The sequence below is a fragment of the Odocoileus virginianus genome, chromosome 2 (assembly GCF_023699985.2).
Source record: "Odocoileus virginianus isolate 20LAN1187 ecotype Illinois chromosome 2, Ovbor_1.2, whole genome shotgun sequence".
In the NCBI taxonomy this organism is placed as follows: domain Eukaryota; kingdom Metazoa; phylum Chordata; class Mammalia; order Artiodactyla; family Cervidae; genus Odocoileus; species Odocoileus virginianus.
The window spans coordinates 58,942,032-58,959,663 of NC_069675.1; the positions used below are offsets into that span (position 1 = coordinate 58,942,032).

At 40.2% G+C, this 17,632-nt stretch overlaps 1 long non-coding RNA gene across 1 annotated transcript in view; it reads right to left on the reverse strand.

Moving 5' to 3' along the window:
* Window positions 1–9,455: 9,455 nt before the first annotated feature.
* Window positions 9,456–17,632, reverse strand: part of LOC139039405 (uncharacterized) — a 35,514-nt gene continuing 27,337 nt past the window's right edge. The window contains exon 3 of the long non-coding RNA XR_011492673.1: window positions 9,456–17,430. This is a non-coding gene — a long non-coding RNA (uncharacterized lncRNA). The remainder of the gene's footprint in view (window positions 17,431–17,632) is intronic.

The window sequence follows — 17,632 nt, forward strand, 5'->3', positions numbered from 1 at the left end:
GATCCAACCAGTCCATCCTAAAGAAAATCAGTCCTGAATTTTCATTGGAAGGACTGATGCTGAAGCTGAAACTCTAGAACTTTGGTCACCTGATGTGAAGAACTGACTCATTGGAAAAGACCCTGATGCTGGGAAAGATTGAAGGTAGGAGGAGAAGAGGACGACAGAGGATGAAATGATTGGATGGCATCACCAACTCGATGGACATGAGTCTGAGCAAGCTCTGGGAGTTGGTGAAGGACAGGGAAGCCTGGCATGCTGCAGTCCACGGGGTTGCAAAGAGTCAGACACGGCTGAGTGACTGAACTGAACTGGCTCAGTGATGATGTACCACCTCTAGAGGGCAGCTCAGAGCAGGGCTTTAACTGAGTTCTGGAATGACAGAACCACAGATCTTAAAGAAACTGTTCAAATGTCCTGGAGTACATTAATGAAACAAGCCTACACTCTTCCACAGAATGTCACAATTTTCACTGCCTTCTCAAGTCATTTGCAGAACTCTTGGACTCCTGTGTACAGACCAAAAATGTATACAAGTATTTAAACTAAATGGAACTATTTGATAAGAGTTGCTAGTCTTACAAAGAAAGAACTGAGAGGTTTCAAAGGGAAGGATTTTATTTCAGCTGAGATAGTGAACAAGGCATTCATTGAGGAGATGGCCTTTGAGCTGGGCCTTACAGATGGACCTAAATAAGAAGAGATACAGCAGAACAGGAATGCCTAGAGAGTGAGAAATGTTTGAACAAGATTTTGAAGCTATGAAAGAGTCAGCACAGCAAAACGAGAAGTTGTTTTTTCTAAGACAGAGGTGTCCTATATCCAAGCCAAGACCTGAGAAGAGAACAATATTTTATCAAATCTAAGATGGCACAAATGTATCAATTGCAAGATGCACTCTGATTTCAGAGATGTTTTCATCATTTAAAAAATGTGTTTTACATTTCTCCATAGAAGAAATACAGATGTCCAACCAAAATATGAAAAGATGCTCAACATCACTAATTATTAGAGAAATGCAAATCAAAACTACAATGAGGTATCATTTCACACCAGTCAGAAGGGCCATCATCAAAAAGCCTACTAACAATAAAGGCTGGAGAGGGTGTACAGAAAAGGGAACCCTCCTGCACTGTGGGTAAGAATGTAAATTGGTACAACCACTATGGAGAACAGTCTGGAGGTTCTTTAAAAAACTAAAAACAGAACTATCATTTAACCCAGCAATTCCACTCATAGGCATACATCCAGAGAAAATCAGAATTTGAAAGGACACATGCACCCCAACGTTCACTTCAGCACTATTTACAATAACCAGGACATGGAGGCAACGTAAATGTCCATCAACAGAAGACTGGATAAAGAAAATGTGGTAGATATATACAATAGAATATTTCTCAGCCATAAGAAGGAATGAAACTGTATCATTTGCAGAGACATGGATGGGCCCAAAGATTGTCATACAGAGTGAAGTAAGCCTGAAAGACAACAAATATTGTGTATTAACACATATATGTGGAATCTGGAAAAATGCTAAAGATTATCTTATTTGGAAAGCAGAAATAGACACATGAACATGGAGAACAAACATGGATACCAAGGGGGGATGAGAGGGTGGGAGGAATTGGGAGACTGGGATTGATATATACCACTACTATGGATAAAATAGGTAACTAATGAGAAACTGCTATATAGCACAGGGAACTCTGTTCATTGCTCTGTGGTGATGGAAAGGAAAGGAAATCCAAAAAGCGGTGATATACGTATACATATGGCTGATTTACTTTGCTACGCAGCAGAAATTGACACAGCAGTGTGAAGCAACTATATTCAAATAAAAGAAATAGATGGATAAACTGTGGTATATTCATGGGGTGACATATTATTCATCAATAAAGGAAATGAATGCTGAATAGCACAGGATGTGGCAGAACTTTAAAGCATACTGCTAAGTGAAAGAAGCCAGTCTGAGAAACTATAAGTTTATGATTCCTACTCTTTGACATTCTAGAAAAGGCAAGACTTTGGAGAGAGGAAAAAGATCAGTAGTTGCTAGGAAGTTCAGGTGGCTAGAGTGAGGGGGGGAATGGATGACTAGGTGGAACACATGGGATTTTTTAAGGCAGTGAAATGATTCTGTAGGATACTGTAATTGTGGATTCATGTAATTATCCAGATGCAACCTATGGACTTCTGTTACAATTAATATATCAGTATTGGTTAATCAATTGAAGTAAACATAGTACATTATAGAATGTTTATTTATAAGAGGAGAAACAGTGGGGAGGGCAATGACAGGGTGTAAAGGAACTCTTTGTACTTTCTAGTCAATCATTCTATAAACCTAAAACTGCTTAAAAATATAGACAAAATCACATCACTAACAAAAATAAGTGTCTTAGAATAGATGAAACATAATTAGCAAGGGTCATAAAGGTCAGTAAAGATAAGTAAGGTCTTAAAAATCAGATAGGAAGGGTAAATGGTAAGGAAGGGGGACCCTAGAAGGCTTCTGAGCAGGGTTGTGATATGCTTTATGAAGGCTGCTCTAGTTTCTGCAAGGAGGCCAAGGTGAACTATGTTGTGCTAAAGCCACTGCATTAGTTTAGGGCCAAAGGAGCTAGAGGGGTGGCGATAGGAACATAAAGGTTAGACATAAGAGATATTTTCAAGGAAAACCCAAGTGAGTCAACCACATAGACATGCTGAATGAGAGAGGAGTCAAAGATGAATTCCAGATGGGTAATGAGGAAGAATGTGCTATGCCTGTCATATTTTATGTTTCCAACTTGTGTTTTCTTCTTGCATGTTTTTTCCTTTCCTGATTTTGTCTAGATAGTAACTTTTGTAATTCCTTTTCTTCTCTATTTACTGTTTTAAAATTTTGTATTCCTATTTTTATAGTGATAATGGTGGCTCTTACATATTTAAGCCTACATTTTTATACAGACACAAAAAATTAATAGCTACTTCTTCTCAAACGGAATGGAATATTTAATTGATTTTTCTTTCCTTGTCCATCCACACCCTCATCCCTACCCCTTTCAGGCTTTGCTGATATTATTACATTTAGAATTTTATTTGGGTGCTAGATTTAGGCACGTTTCATATCTAGTCATAAGTGTTAATTAATTATGCTATAAAAGGCAAAGGAGAAAAGGAAAGATATACCCATCTGAATGCAGAGTTCCAAAGAATAGCAAGGAGAGATATGAAAGCCTTCCTAAGAGATTGGTGAAAAGAAAGAAGAAAACAATAGAATGGGAAAGACCAGAGATTGCTTCAAGAAAATTAGAGATACCAAAGGAACATTTCATGCAAAGATGTGCTCAATAAAGGACAGAAATAGTATGGACCTAACATAAGAGAAGGCAATGGCAACCCACTCCAGTACTCTTGCCTGGAAAATCCCATGGACGGAGGAGCCTGGTAGGCTGCAGCGCAGGGGTCACAAACAGTAGGACTTCACTTTCACTTTTCACTTTCATGCATTGGAGAAGGAAATGGCAACCCACTCCAGTGTTCTTGCCTGGAGAATCCCAGGGACAGCAGAGCCTGGTGCGCTGCTGTCTATGGGGTCTCACAGAGTCAGACACGACTGAAGCGACTTAGCAGCAGCAGCAGCAACAGAGGCAGAAGATATTAAGTGGGGCAAAAATACACAGAAGAACTATACAAAAAAGATCTCAATGATCCAGATAGTCAAGATGGTGTGATCACTCACCTAGAACCAGACTTCTTGGAATGTGAAGTCAAGTGGGCCTTAGGAAGCATCACTATGAACAAAGCTAGTGGAGGTGATGGAATTCCAGTTGAGCTATTTCAAATCCTAAAAGATGATGCTGTGAAAGTGCTGCACTCAATATGCCAGCAAATTTGGAAAACGCAGCAACGGCCATAGGACTGGAAAATGTCAGTTTTCATTCCAATCCCAGAGAAAGGCAATGCCAAACAATGTCTAAACTACTGCACAATTGCTCTCATCTCACATACTAGCAAAGTAATGCTCAAAATTCTTCAATCTAGGCTTCAACAGTATGTAAGCCGAGAACTTTCAAATGTTCAAGCTGGATTTAGAAAAGGCAGAGGAACCAGAGATCAAATTGCCAACATCCACTGGATCATAGAAAAAGCAAGAGAATTCTAGAAGAACATCTACTTCTGCTTCATTGACTATGCTAAAACTTTTGACTGTGTGGATCACAATGAACTGTGGAAAATTCTTCAAGAGATGGGAACCAGACCATCTTACCTGCCTTCTGTGAAACCTGTATGCAGGTCAAGAAGCAACAGTTAGAACTGGACATAGAACCACAGACTGGTTCCAAATCGGGAAAGAAGTACATCAATGCTGTATATTGTCACCCTACTTATTTAACTTATATGCAGTGTATATCATTAGAAATGCTGGGTTGGATGAAGCACTAGCTGGAATCAAGATTGCTGGGAGAAATATCAATAATCTCAGATATATGGAAGAAAGTGAAGAAGAACTAAAGAGCCTCTTGATGAAACTGAAAAAGGAGAATGAAAAAGCTGGCTTAAAACTCAGCATTCAAAAAACGAATATCATGGCATCCAGTCACATCACTTATGGCAAACAGATGAGGAAACAATGGAAACAGTAAGAGACTTTAGTTTCTTGGGCTCCAAAATCAGTGCAGATGGTGACTGCAACCACAAAATTAAAAGACGTTTGCTCCTTGGAAGAAAAGCTATGACCAACCTAGACAGCATATTAAAAAGCAGAGATATCACTTTGCCAACAAAGATCTGTCTAGTGAAAGCTTTGGTTCTTCCAGTAATTGTGCATCTAGTCATACATGGCCATAAAGAAAGCTGAGCACTGGAGAATTGATGCTTTTGAACTGCGGGTTTGGAGAAGACTCTTGAGAGTCTCTTGGACAGCAAGGAGATCAAACCAGTCAATCCTAAAGGAAATCAATCCTGAATATTAATTGCAAGGACTGATGCTGAAGTTCCAATACTTTGGCCATCTGATGCAAAGAGCTGTCTCATTAGAAAAGACCTGATGTTGGAAAGACTGAATGCAAGAAAAGAGGACAACAGAGGAAGAGATGGTTGGATGGTATCACTGACTCAATGGACATGAGTTTGAGCAAGCTCCAGAAGATGGTGAAGGACAGGGAAGCCTGGCATGCTGCAGTTCATGGGGTCACAAAGAGTTGGACATTACTGAGTGACTGAACAACAAATGCAAAATACTCCCCCCAAAGAGGATCACTTTCAAGCCATCAAAAATATATTAAAATTTATGGAGACTTCTACTCCAAGGCCTGCTATGAATTTCAGTTTATGGTCCATGTTGTGCTAATTCCTAATAATTCCTAACTACCTATTAATTGTTGCAATTTTTAATACTGCTGTAATTTATGTTTTCCTACTTTTTTTAGCTTTACTGCTCTTAAAACTCTGACTAATTTAGCATATGTCTTATTCTTATCCCAAGATGCATGTTTCTAGAATAAAGTGTACAGTTTTAATTGCTGCACCTTAATGAAACCATGAGAGATATTCAGAAGGAGCACAGAAATACAATAAAATGCTTGAGGAGCAAGGGCTGCTGCTGTGTAGGGACCAACAATAATCATTAGGGATATTATGTTTGGGAAAGAAATGACTTCTAGGGCATATGGTTACGAGTTTTGAAATCAAGAGGCAAAGACGAGGTGAGTTTACTGGTAGAATACTTACACTAATATTAGAACATTTTATGAAAACTTTTAAGAAATAGAAAAATTAAAGCTGTTGAGTTTCACAAGAAGTTGTTTTCCTAGACACCTTCTTTTGCCTCTTCATGTCTAATCGTTATCCTTCTCTGCCCTGCTCTGGCCCTGGGAGGCTGACTAATATGGACAGTATCAACAAATTCCCTTTCCCTCTGGCCAGGGTTGGGTTTGGCCAGTGAGGTGGTGATGAGAAGCCCAGAGGAAGGAGACTGGGAGATGGAGGGGAGTGAGTTTGGGATATTTGTTCCCCAGCTCGCTCTCTACCATGGTGTGCAGGGTTGGCTGAGTCTATCTACTGCAAGTTGCCACTCTTGTCAGACAGCTCTCTCCATAGTCTTTCTGGGTTCTGGATAACATATCCCCCTTGCACACTCAAGACTTGTGGGCAGTAACAGCTTCCCATTGTGCTCCCCAGATAGGTTTATACCTTGTTGATGTCTATAAACTTTGCCCATACCTTGTAAATAGTGCATTTATTAACTTCCTTCAATTGCCTGAATGGAGTATGCAATCCATGTCCAGACACATGCTGGACCCTGACTGACACATTATTGCATCTAGAGATCCCTGCACCCCAAAAATAGTAATAGTAGAAAGCACAGATGTAAAAATGAGACCATGGTTAAAAGAGATGACCCTGACTTTGGTCACTATGTATCATTTTGAGATTGTATTATTGGAACCAGGGGATACCAGTTGGGCTGGGTGGTTGAGTGAATATAGGCTTTTGCTTTTAGAGAATGGATATTTCCACCATCAATAATCTTGAGACATAGTTAATCCCTGTGTAGGAAAAAAAGTACCTAGTAGTACTGTGGAAGGAGGGGCTTCCACGTGTCTCTGGATTAAGGATCCATTTGTCCATAGTCCTTGAAATATGAAGAGCAGGTTTGTGCGGGTGGTGAGCTATTTTCAGGGCAGTAGCAACATTAAGCTTCTGTTTTTGTCAGGAATGGCAATAGAGACAATAGCAGCTCAGAGACGAAAATAATCAGCACTTGAGGTCTTGGGGTAAGGTACACCTAGCCTGGAAAAACCTTGTATCTACTTCTTAGCCACACTGAAAAGTGGAAAGTATTATCAGGATGTTCTCTTTGGACCAAAGGGAAGAGTTTCTTTTTCCCGAAGCTAAAGTGGGGGCAACAGTGGGCATTGGTGGAGAGAACTAAATCCATGACAGAGAACACTCCTGAAGGTCAAAGCAGCAAGGAGAAGGCCAGAGGGGACAAACAGGAAAGCTCTATTTCAGAGAGCTTTATATACCAACAAAGGAAGTACAAAATTTCAGATATTGTTGAGGGCACTTTGAGAGAAGTGAATTTCCAGCACACAGGTCGGTAGGAAAGAATGCTGTCATAATTTTAGTATAAAATGAAAGGATCCTTTTCATTGTAAGTCATAGACTGTGAAGTTGGGAATACATTGGTTACAGAAATAGCTTCCATAGGGTCAGGTAAACCCTATCTTTAGTGGACTGATAGCAGTTTACTTATGGAAAGTGAAACATATTCCTGAGAACTGATACTGAAGAAACCAAGGTTCCCTTCCACAAAACTCCCTTTGAACTTCTGCTTCAGTCAGAATGCAAGATTAGATGGGTATGGCAACATTTATGGAATTTGTTTTCATTGAGGTTCTGCAATTCACTTTTCCCTGTACTAGAGACAGGAATAGTTCTTGGAGCTTTCACAGGGCTGATGTGACGCCTGATTCCTATTTTGGTTTAAAGGAACTTAGACTCTCCTTAGTGGCCAAATCAACTCTCATTAGTCATATGAACCTTGCACGTTTACTAAGAACTTGCCCTCTGCTCTGGCAAGAAGTAAGGGCCCTATGTGCCAGCTAAAAGCACATCACCTGACAAACTAATATAACGTGAAGCCTGGACTCAGTTTATGTAAGCAGTATACCCAGGTATTATCTAAAAATATAGTTATGTTATTAGCTTGGATCAGATACACTTCTCAAGATTTTTAAAATGTATCAAGAGTAGCTTCATATATTAAGAGTTCTGTAAAAGCTCAAGAAGAGAAATTACTGAGAAATAAATATCAACTCTCACAGGAAAAATAATTCCTCCTGTTCTTGGAAAACGTTAATCAAACTTATGGGGTCCAGCTAGCTTAGCATCTCAAGATGATAACCTGGGATAAAGAGAAACTGATACTTAAGGTTTTAACATAAACTTTCCTGTGAACCAGATCCTCCTGAATATGGTTAGAGTCTGAAATGTCAGGCTTTCTCCTGTCCACTACCACCAATTATGTATGACTGGGTTCAAATATTCTACCTCAGGGACATTTTGTTTCTCCACAGGCATAAGCATTCCTCTCTTCCCAGGAACTTGTGAGCCCTCTTCAAGGAGTTTTTTGCCATGTGAGGGAGGGAGACCCCACATAGTCTGAGGTACCTAATCTGTTCCTGTGACATCTGATGGAAGAGTGCATCTGCACGGCTCCCTTGCCTCCCTGTCCTCTTTCGACCTTTCTGTTTAAACTTGAAGTTATCTCCAAGAGCATGTGACTCAAGCAGCATGGGATCAGGGATCAGGGCTGAAATATTATAGACACAGTGGATCAGCAGCCAAGGCGCAGTTCCTCTGACGCAGGCTACGCAGTGTTCTGAGGTTTCGTTTTCTGGCAGCCATGTCACTCAGACTGTAATGGCTTTGTAACTCTGAGCAGTAATTCTGAATTACAGCATGGCAAGATTCCTGATGGATGAGCTCATTTTCTGGGTGTACTATTTGGCTACATTATGTCAACTATATTAACTTGAATAAAATCTGCAAGAAAGAGGAAGGTTTTTGTTTCTAATTTAGTTCATCTTAACTCTGTTAAGGTTGTGATTCCATTGCTCATCCTGACTAGCATGTGGTTACAGGGATGGCAAAGTGTTTCCTGTATCAAGAGGTCAGACATCCTAACATTGCCTTTTTATTGGCACTGTAGGATAGGTGTTGGCTGTCTACCATTCAGTATCTACTGTATCTTCAATATCAATGTTACAAAAGGAAATGTCTATGGGGACATTCAGAAAACTGAACACAGGCATGGGCTTTCAAGAGTCTAGTCTATTTCTACAACAGGCAAGTTAGATTAGTCTTCATGCCAGTTTGCCCACAGCAGAGCAACAGCTTTTAGGAAAATAGGCAGATATCTTCTTATGTGAAAACTAAATGATAATTAATTTTAGTCAAACAGTCAAAGTACGCTGAAAGGGCAAAAACCTGACTCCTGGCAACTTTAAACTCTTAAACAGATTTTTTTTCTCAGAACAGACCTTATCAGAATTGGCCTCTTCCCTTAAAGCAATTCTCTTAATTGACTTTGAGGTTAATTATAGTACAAATGTGGCCAAAGGGCAATAGATCTGTACAGATGGAAGTATTTCAAGGAACACGGTGGCAGAAATTTACCTGGATTGTTGCTTTAGTTCTGTCTGCCCAGGAGCAAAGGTCAGTTGGCTAAAACACCTTTGCTGTCAATAACTTTATGCCCTTTGATTCTCCTTAGAGGCTCACAGGGATGTGCTCCTCCTACTAAGAAAATATTCATTGCATTAATGCCATAAGTTTTCCCCTTCAGAAGTAAATTTAGGAAAACAGTTCATCAATTTCTTAAAAGGTTAAACAGAGTTTATTGTGTGACCCAGTAGTTCCAGCCCAGCTATATAACCAAAAGAATTGAAACAGGTACTCAAACAAACACTTGTATATGAATTGAATAGCAGCATTATTCACAATAACCAACAGGGGGAAACAACCCATCAATAGATGAATGGATAAACAAATTATGGTATACACATATAACAGATGGAGGAGGGCATGGCAACCCACTCCATCCTCATGGACAGAGGAGTCTGATGGGCTACAGTCCTTGGGGTCGCAAAGAGTTGGACATAACTAAAGCAACTTAGTATGTACACAGGCACACATAACAGAATATTATTCAGTCATAAAAAAAGGAATGAAGTGCTGATAATGGTACAATGTGGACGAACCTTGAAAACACTGTGTCCAGTGAAAGAAGTCAATACAAAAGTAACATTCTATATGAATCCATTTATATGATTTACAGAACAGGTAAATTTATAAGACAAAAAACAGACTGATGGTTACCAAAATCTGGAGGGAGGGAGGTATGGGATTGCATTTTTTTTTCACTTGTGCCGGGTCTTCGTTGCTCTCCACAGACTTTCTCTAGTCGCAACAAGCAGGGGCCACTCTTTGTGGCAGTGCGTGGGCTTCCCATTGCAGTGGCTTCTCTTTGGCACTAGTGGTAAAGAACCTGCCTGCCGATGCAGGAGACATAAGATGCATGGGTTCAATACCTGGGTTGGGAAAATTCCCTGGACTAGGAAATGGCAACCCACTCCAGTTATCTTGCCTGGAGAATCCCATGAACAGAGGAATCTAGCAGATTACTGTCCATAGGGTTGCAAAGCGTCAGACATGACTGAAGTGACTTAGCACGCACATACTCTTGTTGTGGAGCACAGGCTCTAGGAGCGTGGGCTTCAGTAGTTGTGGCTCATGGGCTGAGTTGCTCAGCATCACCATATGATCTTCCCAGACCAATGTGTTCCCTGCATTGGAAGGCAGATTCCTATCCACTGTGCCACTAAGGAAGTCCACTAAGGGATTTCTTAATGGGGCAATGAAAATATTGTAGAACTTGGCATAGATGCTAGTTACACAATATTGTGAATGTACTAAATACCACTAGATTCTTCACTGTAAAATGGCTAATTTTATGTTATGTGAATTTCACCTTAATAAAAGTTCAATTATCTGCATTATGTGCTGTGCAACTCGGAATATCCTTCGATCCGAGGCAACAGGACTATAAGTCATAGGGAGTGAAACAAGTGTTTGGACCAGTTACTAACAATGAGAATCTACTTCAGCCACCTGTAATGTTCCAGATTCATAAAGAGGAGCCTGACAGTTCACCAAGGAGAGAAATGATACCTAGTCCTCTTATTTGTTGGCAGCTGCTTCAAAATAGAAGAGGCATTCATCTCTCTGACAGCAACGGCACTTGAGATTTCATTTTTTTCATGCTTTACAAAAATGTGTCTTCAATTGAAAACTGATGCTCTGCTTTGTATGAAAAAAATATCTTGCAATTGGTGATGTGCAGAAGAAAAATGACCTATTCCTACTTGTACATTCCACTTCATTTAAATTCTTACTGCAAAGATAAAGCCAAGAATTCTCTGCTTCTCAGGGTCAGAGGTGTCAGAATTGCCATTCATCATAAAATCAGAGGGGCAGCAATGGTAATTAAGTCTTTGGGAAACAGACCAGTGAGGACTCGGGCAGGGGGGCGGGGAAAGAAGACAATGATATAGGGATTTAGTATTTAAGGGATAGAATCACATGGAATGGTGATTATCTGCCCTCTCTTTCAAAGGAAAGAGGAAATAAGTCTAAATATACAGATAGGCTTCTATTCAGCATTAATGTGTTCTTGCTGCAAGGATTAAAAGAGCCTGAAATAAGGCACCAAGGAGGGCTACCACATTTCTTTAGGAGATATTTAAACTCTGGGAAGTTGATGGATGTGATGAGTTCTGAAGTGACAGTTCACTTCTCTGACTCTAGGGAAGCTGTCACAGATCAGAATCTTTTTTCTCTTTAGAAAAAGGCATCTACCTGTCTGATGTCTTAATAGACCTCTCTACCTGTATGTAACATAATTCCTTCATGATTACTTTCTTGTCCTAATCTTAGTGGGGATAAGGAACAAAGACATTATTCAAAATATAATCTTTCAAACAGTTGACGCTGATTGCAATAAGCTCATCTTCACCTCAGATAGGTTTTGCATTCTCTGGGAAAAAGAATACTAGTTCTTAACTTGATCATCTGTGGCATTCTTATCATTATTCTAAACCTTTTTATTGTAGTCCAAAATCACCTTTATGATTGGGCAGCCTAACTTTAGAAAAGAAGCATAAGTGCCACCTGAATAAACAGGCAAACAAACCCAGAATGTATCTGAGTTGTTCACTTACTTGGTTCCTAGGATAGTGGTTACTGTTCTATGGACCACAAAAATGCCTACGTTAGGGAGAAGATGGAGCATGCGGTAAAGGGCCAAGGGGCGGCCAGGGAACAAGGAGGGGGAGCCACTGAGTAATTTATTAGAAAATAACTGGCCCTGCAGGTAACAATTCCTCAAATTAAATATTAAGAACTCAACTGGCCATGCCTTATTCTTTTCCTACTTTTACGTTTTACAAGGCCAAAGGCAAAGAAATAACAGACCCAGAGCCAACGTACAGTAGAAGTGAAGTTAGAATCCAGGAGAACTTTACTGCCAATCTAGTGCTCAGCCCACTAAACTAGGCAGGCTGCCCAAATATGGAAGCCCAGTTAACATAATAAATAGATTGTGATGGTGTTCACAAAAGCACTCTGCAAAAAATATTCTGTAATCTCATTCTGGTAGTAATTTGATGTTTAGATCAAACTGACATCTCCACACATCTTTAAGCATGAAATATGTTATAAAGACCTATTGTTGCTTCATAAAACAATAATGCAAGCAAGACCATAAACTTAAACATTTGAATAACAAGTAATTCTCACGACACTTGCATTTATTACTTTTATGGGTCTGTATGGCACAGAGGTTATGGTGGTGATTTACCAGGTGTGAAGTCTCTGAATACCTGTTTGGTGGGGGAAAATGTCAGCCTGTAGATCAAAGTCACATGATACACTTGGTTGTAAGATTCTAGTGTTAGAGCCTCAGGTCAAAGGCTAGACTTGCTCCTGTACTTTTCACTTTTCACTTTCCAGGAGAATTACAGTGCATCGTACTTATGAGCTGCTAACAAAATTCTCAGCTAGATCTGAGTCATTTAGAAAACAAATGGCTGGAAAACAGGAAACAAAGCATGATGAAATTTATTTTCAAATGGAAAATTGTAATTGGCTCATTTTGAAGGGAGAAAGAAAGAACATACTCATCAAGAGAGCAGAAGATAAATCATGAAAAATGAAATGGAGAATTCAGACAAGAAATAAGATGGGTTTACCTCAAAGCATATCTAAAATCCAATTTTTAAACATAGAATATTATAAACACTCAGAACCAGTACTTCTGAGTGAAAAGGAACTTCTAGACAAAAGGCAGCCCTGGAATACAGAGGCTCTGGCACACTCTTGCTTTCTGTCACCATGGAGGAGTATAGCTCCATGTTGATCCTGGGGTTATAAATGTTTATAAGCATAGTTCTGGGTAGGCAGTAGTTTCCAGCTTCACACAAGCCATTTGGAGGACCCTTGAGAGGTCACTGGGTCATATCCTTATGCAACAAGGACTTGACCTACTGAAACACTAAGGGTGAGTCCTAACAGTACCAAGACTGGGCACTGAGGGAACAAGCCATGCCGAGCACAGAGGGTGGCAATCTGGATGGGCTGCACAGTCAGTAGAAGTCATTCAAACAAGAGGATACCAAGAGTGATCCTAGAGGTCAAGCCAAGATGAGAACCAAGATGAGGAACCAGATGTCAGAGCCAAGGGCAGAGCTTAAGCCCAATGGCAATATTCAATTACTTAGGGCTGAGACAGTGACCTTTTCATGCTGTTCATGGGGTTCTCAAGGCAAGAATACTGAAGTGGTTTGCCATTCCCTCTGCCAGTGGATCATGTTCTGTCAGAACTCTCCACCATAACCCATCCATTTTGGGTGGCCCTACACGGCATGGCTCAAAGTTTCATTGAGTTAGACATGGCTGTGGTCCATGTGATCAGTTTGTTTAGTTTTCTGAGATTGTGGTTTTTATTCTGTCTGTCCTCTGATGGCTAAGGATAAGAGGCTTATGGAAGCTTCCTGATGGGAGAGACTGACTGAGGGGGAAACTGGGTCTTGTTCTGATGGCAGGCAATAAAGGACAGAAATGGTATGGACTTAACAGAAGCAGAAGATATTAAGAAGTGGCAAGAATACACAGAAAAACTGTACAAAAAAGGTCTTCATAACCCAGATAGTCATGATGGTGTGATCACTCACCTATAGCCAGACTTCTTGGAATGTGAAGTCAAGTGGGCCTTAGGAAGCATCACTATGAACAAAGCTAGTGGAGGTGATAGAATTCCAGTTGAGCTATTTCAAATCCTGAAAGATGATGCTGTTAAGGTGTTGCACTCAATATGCCAGCAAATTTGGAAAACTCAGCAGTGGCCAAAGGATTGGAAAAGGTCAGTTTTCATTCCAATTCCAAAAAAAGGCAATACCAAAGAATGCTCAAACTACCATACAATTGCACTCATCTCACACACTAGCAAAGTAATTCTCAAAATTCTCCAAGCCAGGCTTCAATAGTACATGAACCATGAACTTCCAGATGTTCAAGGATTTCGAAAAGGCAGAGGAACCAGAGATCAAATTGCCAACATCTGTTGGATCATCAAAAAAGAGAGAGTTCCAGAAAAACGTCTACTTCTACTTTATTGACTACACCAAAGCCTTTGACTGTGTGGATCACAGCAAACTGTGGAAAATTCTGAAAGAGATGGGAATACCAGACCACCTGACCTGCCTCCTGAGAAATCTGTATGCAGGTCAAGAAGCAACAGTTAGAACTGGGCATGGAACAACAGACTGGTTCCAAATTGAGAAAGGAGTATATCAAGGCTATTTATTTTCACCCTGCTTATTTAACTTATATGCAGAGTACATCATGAGAAATGCTGGGCTGGATGAAGCACAAGCTGGAATCAAGACAGCTGGGAGAAATATCAATAACCTCAGATATGCAGATGACACCACCCTTATGGCAGAAAGTGAAGAAGAACTAAAGAGCCTCTTGATGAAAGTGAAAAAGGAGAGTGAAAAAGTTGACTTTAAGCTCAACATTCAGAAAAGTAAGATCATGGCATCTGGTCCCACCACTTCATGGCAAATAGATGGGGAAACAGTGGAAACAGTAGCTGATTTTATTTTTGAGGCTCCAAAATCACTGCAGATGGTGACTGCAGCAATGGAATTAAAAGGCGCTTGCTCCTTGGAAGAAAAGCTATGACAAACCTTGACAGCATACTAAAAAGCAGAGATGTTACTTTGCCAAAAAAGGTCCATCTAGTCAAAGCTTTGGTTTTTCCAGTAGTCATGTATGGATGTGAGAGCTGGACTATAAAGAAATCTGAGCACCGAAGAATTGATGCTTTTGAACTGTGGTGTTGGAGAAGACTCTTGAGAGTCCCTTGGACTGCAAGGAGATCCAACCAGTCCATCCTAAAGGAAATTAGTCCTGAATATTCATTGGAAAGGACTGATGCTGAAACTCCAGTACTTTTGCCACCTGATGTGAAAAACTGAATCATTTGAAAAGACCCTGATGCTGGGAAAGATTGAAGGCAGGAGGAGAAGGGGACGACAGAGGATGAGATGGTTGGATGACATCACCAACTCAATGGACATGAGTTTGAGTAAGCTCTGGGAGTTGGTGAAGGACAGGGAAGCCTGGTGTGCTGCAGTCCATGGGGCCACAAAGAGTCAGACATGACTGAGCAACTGAACTGAACTGAATGAGGCATTGACCGGATATCTCAGACAAGAGCAACATACAGGGTGTTGGAGAAAGAGGGAGAATTCAAAATCCTTCACCTAACACTTTGATTTCTAACACTGATGATTTTTAGGCTCACCTAATTTGCAGTGGGTTAAATTGTAGCCGCCCCCCATCCCCCCAAAAAATCTGCTCATGTAATAACCCCTGGAATGGTGAATGGGACCTTATTTGGAAAAAAGGGTCTTTGTAGATATAATTAAGATAGAGACAGGATCACCCTGTGTTATCTGGGTGGGAATTTAGGTTTGTCTTTTAATTGTCTTTATAAGAGATGGCAGAGGAGAAGACACAGACAGAAAGGAGGAGAGGCCGTGTGAAGACAGAGGCAGAGACAGGAGTTATGGAGCCATGAGTCACTGAATGCTTGGAGCCCCCAGAAACTGGAAGAGGGTGGAGAATTCTCCCCTAGAGCCATTAGAGGGAGCACAATCCTGCCTATACCTTGATGTCAGACTTCAAACCTCTAGAACTGTGAAAGAATAAATTTTTGTTTAAGCCCTAAGAAACTAATATACCAATTACACTGTGCTTCTCATGAAGGGGTGTCTTAAAAACCCGTATGACTTCTAATACCACCATCTACCTCTGCACAATGCACACACACTCAGCAGCTCCTAGGGTGGCAAATTGGGCATAACTATCTGAAGACTGAGTATGAATATGCCAGAGCTCTATCTGTTTCTGGGTTTTTCTGGTACCTACCGAAGTGGCAGAAACGATATATACAGGGGGAAATAAATCTATTATTACTTAATAAATGGGATTTGTTTAAAGCACTGAATTTTTCAAAACATGGGGTACAAAAATAAAAAATTCTTCAGAATTTGGTTGATGAAAATATAATTGCTGTTTTGGACCATGAATTTTAAATCATTATAGCTAGGCTGAAATACTTTTATTAATCAAAAAATGAGCCAAACAATCAACAGCTTTTTGCCAAAGAGAAACAAGTTTGTTTATCCCTCAGCATAAAAATTCATGCTTTGGAATTCGACAAACTCTTAGCATTTTCTCCCTCCTACTGGTTGTGGAAGAGTTTTCCCTGCAAGATGCTTGAAGAAGTGGTAGTCAGTTGGTGAGAGGTCAGGTAGAATATGAAGGATGAGGTGAAACTTTGTAGCCCAATTCATTCAACTTTTAAAAAAAGTATTTATTTACTTATTTGGCTGTGTGGGGTCTTAGTTGCAGCATGTGGATTTAGTTGCCCCACAACATTTGGGATCTTAGTTCCCTGACCAGGGATTGAACCTGCATCCTTTGCATTGCAAGGTAGATTCTTAACCACTGGACCACTGGAGAAGGTCCTCCTTCAACTTTTGAAGCATTGGTTGTGTGACCTGTAGTAGGGCATTTGTCATGGAGAAGAACTGGGCCCTTTCTGTTGACCAATACTGGCTGCAGGTGTTGCAGTTTTCGATGCATCTCATCAGTTTGCTGAGCATACATCTCAGATGTAATGATTTCGCCAGGATTTAGAAAGTTGCAGTGGCTCAGACAGCTAGCAGACCACCAGACTGTGACCATGATCTTTTTTGGTGCAAGTTTGGCTTCAGTAAGTGCTTTGAAGCTGCTTCTTGGTCCAACCACTGAGCAGGTCATCGCTGGTTGTTGTATACAGTCCACTTTTTGTCATACATCACAACCAATTGCAAAATGGATTGTTGTTGTTGCATAGAATAAGAGAAGAGAACACTTTAAAACAACAATGTTTTTAATTTGTGGTTAGCTCATGAGGCACTCACTTTTTCAGTTCGCTTCAAATGCCAGCAACTGTAGAATGTCAACATTGGTCAACATTGAGTTCTTCGGCAACTTCTTGTTTAGTTTTAAGAGGATCAGCTTTGATGATTGCTCTCAATTGGTCATCGTCAGCTTTCAATGGCTGGGCACCATGCTCCTTATCTTCAAGGCTCTCATCTCCTTTGCAGCAATTCTTGAACCACCACTGCACTGTACGCTTGTTAGCAGTTCTTGGACCAAATGCACTGTTGATGTTGCAAGTTGTCTCTGCTGTTTTGTGACCCATATTGAACTTGAATTTTTAAAAATCACTCAAATTTGCTTTTTGTCTAACATATTCTTTATAGTCTAAAATAAATATAAACAATAAGTCATTAGCAAAAAAATAAAGCAAGAAATGTGCATTAAAATGATGTATAACATAACCACATTAATTTAAGAATGTATTCCAGTATCAAATTGCAAAGTTTAACAATGCAAAATCACAATTACTTTTGCACCAACCTAACAGTAAAAATATTTACAGCCATAGTTCTAACTTGTTTACCTT